This window comes from Labeo rohita, chromosome 10 (genome assembly GCF_022985175.1).
Source record: "Labeo rohita strain BAU-BD-2019 chromosome 10, IGBB_LRoh.1.0, whole genome shotgun sequence".
NCBI classification, from domain to species: Eukaryota; Metazoa; Chordata; class Actinopteri; order Cypriniformes; family Cyprinidae; genus Labeo; species Labeo rohita.
Genome location: NC_066878.1, coordinates 10,777,391 through 10,786,019, shown reverse-complemented (window position 1 = coordinate 10,786,019; position 8,629 = coordinate 10,777,391).

Sequence of the window (8,629 nt, the reverse complement as noted above, 5' to 3'; positions counted from 1 at the left end):
GTACAGCAGGCCAAAAGGTATCACGTTGGACGCAGCTGCCATCAGACCCAGCAGTCGCTGGAACTGCTTTACAGTGAGTGACCGGCCTTCTGTCACTCTCATGACTGCAGTGAGGATTGACTCGATCCGAGCAGGTGACAAACGTGCCTGCATTGTGGTTGAATCCCACACCTTGCCTAGATAAGTGGTTCTCTGTAATGAAGACAGCACACTCTTCTTGGCGTTCAGTCTCAACCCCAGCTCTTTCAAATGAGCGAGGACGACATCTCGATGTTGAACCGCCATGTGCTCTGATTGAGCCAGAATCAACCAATCGTCGATGTAATTGAGTGTGCGGATGCCCCAGAGTCGCAGCGGAGCCAGAGCAGCATCCACACACTTCGTGAAAGTGTAGGGGGAGAGTGCTAGGCCGAACGGAAGAACCCGATATTGGTATGCTTCGCCCCTGAAAGCAAACCTCAGGAACTTCCTGTATTGAGGAAGGATGGAGACAGGAAGTAAGCGTCTTTTAGATCTATCGTCACAAACCAGTCCTCGGACCTGATTTGTGACACCACTTGATTGATAGTCAGCATTTTGAACTTCAACCTCATAACTGAACGATTCAGTAGTCTCAGATCTAAAATGGGACGCAGGCCCCCATCCTTCTTCGGAACAATGAAGTACCGGCTGTAGAACCCGGACTCCCCATCTTGAGGAGGGACCACCTCGATGGCCTCCTTCCTCAACAGAGTTTCTACTTCCTGTTCCATTACCAGACCCTGCTCGGGGCTCACCACAGTGGGAAAGACCCCGTTGAAAGGTGGCGGTGCGCCGAATTGGATGCGATAACCTCGCTCTACAGTGCGCAGGACCCATGCAGACACATTTGGCAGTAGTTTCCACGCTGCCAAATAATCTACTAAGGGAACCAGTCTCTCGAGACTGGCCTCTGGTGTTGTTTGAGCTGCTAGTTCGGTGTCCTGTAACGGAAGACCGGCAGGAGACAGCTAAACTAGCTGCTGTAGAGACCCCCGCAGGGGTGGCGAGCTCCCCAGCTCCGCTACGTTTCCGGGCGGAAGACTGAGGTGTGGGCTCGCAGGAGACCGCTGCGCCCTGAAGCCCGGCAGGGTTGGCAGGCTAATCTCCCGAGGGCACAGAGGAGAGACGGGCACCGAAGAATGTTCCCCAGTAGGGCCTGCCCTCAGAGGTCCTGGACCATAGGAGTCAGGACCATAGTCTCATAGGTCTGGGTGAAGCGTTTCAGTATCTGAAACGCGGCCAGCATCTCCAGGCAACTGAAGTGCCAAACTGGATGGTGACCGCTCCACAGACCATGGGCGGGGTGGCCACTCATGACCACTCCCCAACCGGTGAGGGACGCATCCGTCGCTAGCATACGCGGCAACAAGGAGCTCCCAGCACCGGGCCCTGAGACAAGAACCAAGGTCTCCTCCACATGTCCAAGGCACGTAGGCATCGCCGCGTGACCTTGATCATGCAAAGCAGGTTTCCCCTCAGGGAGAACCCCCTTGGTCTTGAGACACCACTGCAGGGGTCTCATGAACAGCAGGCCAAAAGGTATCACGTTGGACACAGCTGCCATCAGACCCAGCAGTTATGAAACTGCTTCACAGTGAGTGCCTATTTTCACTCTCTTGACTGCCGTGAGGATGACTTGATCCGAGCAGGAAATATACATGCCACACCACGCCTAGATAAGTGGTTCTCTGTAATGGAGAAAGCACACTTTTCTCTGCGTTCAGTCACAACCCCAGTTCTTTCATATGGGTGATGACGACATCTCGATGCCGAACCGCCCATACCGACAAAAATGTCAATAAGGATCAGTATGCAGATGCCCTAGGAGCCACTTTTTTTTTTTTTTTTTTAGCTAAGCCACAGCAGCATCCACACACTTAGCGAAAGTACAGGGTGAGAGTGCAATAAATTTAATTCCTCAGAATTAAATGACAATGGGAGAAGAGCTAAACATTCAAAATGCACGTCGTTTTTTTTTTTTTTTTTGAATGAACACATTTATGAATGAATACAGCCCGCCCCCTCAAGGGCAGACTGTACATGCTCAGCTCCAGAACAAACCACACATAAATCGCTTGAATCCCCGTTCATGAATTTATTTATTTTTTAGAAGCGAGGGCAGGTAGAAACGAGCGATCTAATATGCAGTCAGCTCATATGCGGACAGCATCAATCTCCTCTGAGAAAGATAGCCGCAGCAGCGTGAGCTCTCACTCAGAGGGGGAAGAACCGCAGCGCGGGCTTCCGAGCCCCGAGAGAGAGCGCTAGATCTAAGTAGAAAGGCAGAGAGATGGCGGACCCGTCTCTAACCTGTTCACAGATCTATGCTGCGATCCCTACGGCCGCAGTCGCCGCTCTGCCTCGGCAAAATCAGGACCCGAGCCGCGGGGAAGCTCACGAAGACTCCTTTCTCGAAGAGAGTCCTCCGAGAGCAAGCGTGCGCAGCGAGAGCGCGGGCCGTCAACTCCCTCGAGAGCTGACGCAGCCCGCTTCGCTGCGAGCTCTCATCCAAAGGGGGAAGAACCGCAGCGCGGGCTTCCGAACCCAGAAAGAGAGCGCTAGATCTAGGGAGAAAGGCAGCGATAGGGCGGACCCGTCTCTAACCCGTCCGTAGATCTATGTGCGATCCCCACGGCCGCAGTCGCCGCCCTGCCTCGGCAGAAGCGGGAGCTGAGCGCGGGGAACGCAAACGCGGGCAGTCAGCTCCCTCGAGAACTGACTCCCATGCTTCGCTCCCAGACAGACAACAAATAGATTGTGTGTATCGCCACCCGAAATAGCGCAGGTAGAGAGGAACACACAGTCTAAATGCCGCTGCTTATATTCGTAAGAATGCTTTGTAGGACATAGTGACACTCTCAAATAAAAGCTGTGCGAACTAGCACAAAAAACAGAGTGACACACACACACAGAGCGCTTGCTGAAAGACAGAAGCTGCCGGCTGCATGCGCCGCACGTGCTTTAAGCTCTCTGGTCTCTACGTCACCCCGCCTGTGACGTCTCGCTTCTCCATTGGACTGTTTGCACACGTGTTTCAGAGCGTGGTCACGCTGGAGGCGTTCCCCTAGCGTTTTCGGACGCAGCTCGAGTTCCCGAAGGGGAACTGAATCTCGTTTTCTTCCACCAACTTCAAAATCACCCTACACTGCTGCAGAAGTACTGACCCAGTGTTTACAAAGTGAACATACAAAGAATATCAAACGCCCTTAACAAAAAAAAAAAAAGGTAAAACAGCGATGTAGGGCAATTTTGACGTTGAAGAAGAAAACGAGACGGGAGTTTTTCTACCTACCCTAACTGTATTGACCCGGATTACACAGACTAAGCATGCACAGAGATGAGACAAGACGAGCATTTGAGGTTAAAAAATATATACATTGTCAATTTGTTTCGAAAATGACCAATCGTTTCTAGAGAAGATCCTGGAATCATTTAGAGCTGCATTTAAACTGCATTTTGGAAGTTCAAACTTGGGGGCACCATTGAAGTCCACTAAATGGAGAAAAATCCTGGAATGTTTTCCTCAAGAAACAATTTCTTTACGACTGAAAAAAGAAACACATGAATATCTTGGATGACAAGGGGCTGAGTAAATTATCAGTAAATTTTTGTTCTGGAAGTTTACTTCTTTAATGATGTCCTTACTACTTTTCTGGGCCTTGAACGTGGTAGTTGCATTGCTGTCTATGTAGGGTCAGAAAGCTCTCATTCTGACAACCCAATCTCATGGCAAATCATACATATTTTATGAGGTGACTAATTTTTGCTAAAGTGTACGTATTTTATAACTTCCCCAATTCAAGCTACGCTTTCTGTCAAATCTACATAAAGAATAGGACATGCAGGCTATCAAACAAAATAAGTGTTTTGATGGAAATTCTATTCATCAGAAGTACTAACTGCAGTATTGATAAATATATTCCACAATTACGACTGCCTTTATAATCGTGCAGCTATAATCAGGCTTTTCTCTTGTTATCCTGACCCTCTCTTTCTCCCTTTTTGTCTTTCTACCCCACTTTCCATCTGTAAGTAGCCACTTTAGTGAGTGGAGTTGAGAGGAAACCGTACTGAAGGACAGGAGTAGGGAAGAAACATGTCCTTTGGGTTCAGAACACTGCATGGCTGAATTGTTGTTGGCTGAAGGGCCTTGAGATTGGCACTTCTAGCAGTATGATGGCAAATTCAGGCATTTAGCAAACCTGGGCATCTCACCTACACTTTCTGCTTATCTGTTTATGCTCTGAACAGTTGTTGTCTACTAAAGTGAATTGCAATAGAGTGCACAAATCAAGTGAGTGACAATTACCAAGACTGACAATGCAGGATGAATACTAAACTGGGCCTCTAAAGTCAAATAGGAAACCCAGCGTTATTTAAAATGCATTGAACTTCTTATCGTCTTCTGCTTGTGAATCTAGCTAACTTGCTAGTGAAGTGCCTCAAACAAAACTCTGAATCTTTTATGTAAATAACCCAGCGAGGTTTGATTCTTCCTCAAATAAAGTCATTGTATCAGCTTGACTTTGCTTCCAGGTAGACTCAAAAACACATTTGTGCCCTTACTTCCAGAAGCTGCATAAAGCCAAACCAACTGGAACGGCTGATATTCAGATGCCACTTGCTCAGGAAAAGTTTTCAGGAGTTAGTCATGGTATATGATTTGGTAAAGTGTAAACCAGGAACAATGTCTTGTATTGAGTTCTTGCATATCAACAAAGTAGCAAGAGTAAGGGAATTTCCAGATGTTAAAAGCAAGATCACCTTTTCAGATGCGCTCAAATTGCTGTTAAGAAGAGAGTTGCAGTAGTTCAGTTGTCATTTTGAGATCCATTAAGTAGAGCTGGATCAATGAAGAGAGCGATTTCATGGGGAAGTGGAGCTCAGTTGTTAAGATCATGCTTTAGGTAAACGGTCGCCATCTAGTTTGATGTATCAAAGACGCATGGAGAGAACCTTTCTGAGATTGCAGATGTGGGGACAGAAGAGTGGAAGGTGGGGGAACCCATACTGGATGAATGTGACTGGAAGTGACCAGGTGAAAACTGTGAAAAAGATCAATCACTGAACCCAGTAAATCCCAGCGGTAAGTGTGCAGATTAAGGAATGTAAGTCTTTCCAAATGACCTGGTAAGAATTGTTAATCAGGTAGGCTATATAATAGAAAGCAAATTAATCCAGAAGTATCAGTAAAGAGTAATATAGTTTTGGAAATGGTGTCCAGTCCTGCTTCTGAAGTGCCAGTGTCCCACAGATTTTAGCTCCAATCCTTATTGAACACACCTGAACCATTTAATCCAGGTTCTTCAGGAACACTAGAAACTTTGCAAGTGTGTTGGGACAGGTTAGACCTTAACTCTGCTGGACACTGGCCCTCCAGAAGCCAGATTAAACACTCCAGGTTATGGCAAGAAGAGTGGTGTTATTTGATTTGTGAAATGTCTGTAACTTGATTTTGATACAGGCCAAATAGGTTTAATTTCTTTGATTGCAGCTTTTCAAAAGCTTTAGCTTTGAAACGGACTAAGTGAGACTTCCAGGTAGTTTCTAACATCAGAGAGCTCCAATTTGTCTTCTTAAAGTCTGAAAAGGCAGCTCTGATAGATAAGGGAGTCTGAGAGCAGAAAAGGCAGAAGATCAGAAGAGATCTCATGGAGGAGAGGGAAAGGTATGGGTGCCAGGGAGCTGTTTAGTGTTCAGTGAAAAGCTCTGTTATATTCTCATATGGGATGGTCTCAGATGGGGCCAGCAGTGTTATGATGGGACCAGGTTCTTACCTGTCTAAAGCAAGTATCATGAAGTTTTTCTTTCCTTTTTTCTTCATTACAATTTTTCCAAGTCATAGCTTGTCGTTGCTAATGTTTCCTTAGTATGTGATGGGAGTAATTTGAGTGGCTCTGTCATTTGCCAGCCTAGAGGTTGACTTCCACAGTTTCTAGTACATCAGCAGGGTTTCTGGCTAGCCCGACTGGCACTGTTTACAAGGCAAAACTCCACGGTGTCCCTGCAGTCTAGAGAAAGAGAGACATCAAGACAAATTCCCAAGTACATTACGTACTGCTGAACTATCATTAGCCAACATACTCTTGCCAGAGATTTTTTTTTGCAGCTTTGGAGTTGTCTTTTGATTTTGGGTTTGCACATCTAAGCAGAATTTTGTTTCCACTATCCTCATCCACCCCCTGCTGAAAAATATGGCTACTTTTAAAGTGAACTCTGCAACTAGAGTGTTTGGAGTTTATTGAGATGAACTTGAAACAGTATTTTTGCAACTCCCCATTAAACAATGTATGTGTGTTGAAGCTGGGGCTGAATAAATGGTTTGTGTAGAGTTAGTAACTCCTGCATGCAGAGACGGATGATTTTGTGAGTGAAATATCTTTGAGCCAAGCTTATCTGCTTCGGGCTTAGTCAATTTATTGTAATATTCTGGTTCAATGAGAGGTAGGCTTTTATGTGAATATGTCATTGTTATGTCAGTACAGTCAATCCTCTCTCCAGGCCGTTATAATACTTTGCTCACAAAAATAGAGGCATTTTTGGATTATTACTGTCAGAGTGTCAGTAAGAACGGTACAGACTTTCATCACCTTAGTTTGCCTCATACTTTGAGCCCTATGCTCTATTGTTATCAAAATCCCGCTTGGTTTTAACGGTGGCCAATTTCTTGGTTGTAGCAGCATGTTTGGATAAGCCATTCCTAAAATTTTCCAAATTTAAAATCTTAACCATTTTTTTTATTAATTACAGACCTATTATAAATAATTTATATCCCTGTAATGTATAAGTATTCATTTATGAATGCACATTTAACCTTCAAAGCTCTGATACTGTATAGTCAACAAGAGTTGACTACTACAATATAAGAAGTTGAAAAAGAAGTCAAAAAAAGTTGAAGAAGTTGAAGAAGCAGAAGTCGAAGAAAAAGCCAAAGAAGCTATAGTAGAAGTAGAAGTCAAAGAAAAAGATGAAGAAGCCGAAGTAGAAGTCGAAGAAACAGCAGTCAAAGGAAAAAAAAATCAAAGAAGTCAAAGAAGCTGAAATCAAAGAAAAAGTAGAAGAAGCCAGAGTAGAAGTTGAAGAAGCCGAAGTCAAAGAAAAAGTCGAAGAAGCCGAAATAGAAGAAAATTAAAAAAAAACATTTAAAAGAAGAATTTGAAAAAGCAGAATTAAAAAAAAGTTGAAGAAGCCCAAGTTGAAGAAGTTGAGGAAGAAAAGTCAAAGAAAAATTAGAAGCAGAAATTGTTGAATAAGAAGTCGAAGAAACAGAAGTCGAAAAAGTCAAAGTAGAACCAGAAGTTGAAGAAAAAGTCGAAGTAGCCAAAGAAGCAGAAGTTGAAGAAAAAAAAACTAAAAAACAGAAGTCGAAGAACCAGAAGTTAAAGAAAAATTTGAAGAAGCAGAAGTTGAAGAAAAAAAAATAGAACTCGAAGAAGCAGAAGTCAAAGAAAAAGTTGAAGAAGCAGAAGCCGAATTCAATAAAGTTAAAGAAGCAGAATTTGAAGAAAAAGTCATATTAGTTGAAAAGTAGAAGAAAAAGTTAAAGAAGCTGAAGAAAATAGATCGAAGAAGCAGAAGTCAAAGAAGCAGAAATCAGAAGTCGAAAAAGTTGAAGAAAAAGTCAATGAAGCAGAACTCAAAGAAAAAGTTGTAGAAGCAACAGTTGAAGAAAAAAATCTAAGAAGTTGAAGCAGAAGTCGAAGAAGTTGAAGAAGTCAAAGAAAAAGTTGAAGAAGCAGAAGAAAAAAAAATCGAAGAAGCAGAAATCAGAAGAAAAAGCCAAAAAAACAGAAATGAGAAGAAAAATTTGAAGAAGCATAAGTTGAAGAAAAAGTCAAAGTAGTGATTAAGAGATGCAATCCTTAAATACTGAATTAGTTCTAAATATAAATTACATGCAATGACTGCATATTAAATGGGTCATTCCAGCTGGAATCATCAAATGGTCCCCACCTGACTCCCTCAGATTTGTCTGAAAAAAATCTATGTGATGGGTAATATGCCCAATAGATCATATACAAAATTTCAGATCTCTACTGTGCATACTTTTTTCACAAAAAATCTGTAAAAAAGTTTGTTTTTTACCCCGTTTTGGCATCACAGTCTGAGTGACCATGTTCAGACTGAAATATCTCCAGAACTATTTGTGCCAGGTCCATGAAATTTTCTGGGCTAAGAGTCCTAGTCCAGAACTGCATGAATTACAACTCACAGCATTGTTACTGAATTTACACCTGAATGCTGGCCCTCTACTTTTCTTTGAAACTATTACTTTAAGGGTTTTCAGATGTCCATAGAAACCTCAATCTTCAATGTATAAGCATCAAACTTGGTAAATGGTCTGATATGTACCATGTCTTTCACATCCTTTGATATCAGACAATAGAGTCTGATGGATGTTGAGATATTAAGGTCCAAATATGGAAAAAAACTATTTACACCAATGTTCAGAGCAATATTTCCCATGAATGACACCAGGTGTGAACATGAAACTTTTTTTTTTGAAAGAGCATGTTCTTGATAAAATATAAAAAAAATTAGGATGGGGTTTTGCCTCATTTTTCTGATTTTCTCACAAATCTGAGGAGGTCAGGTGGGGAACTTTTCC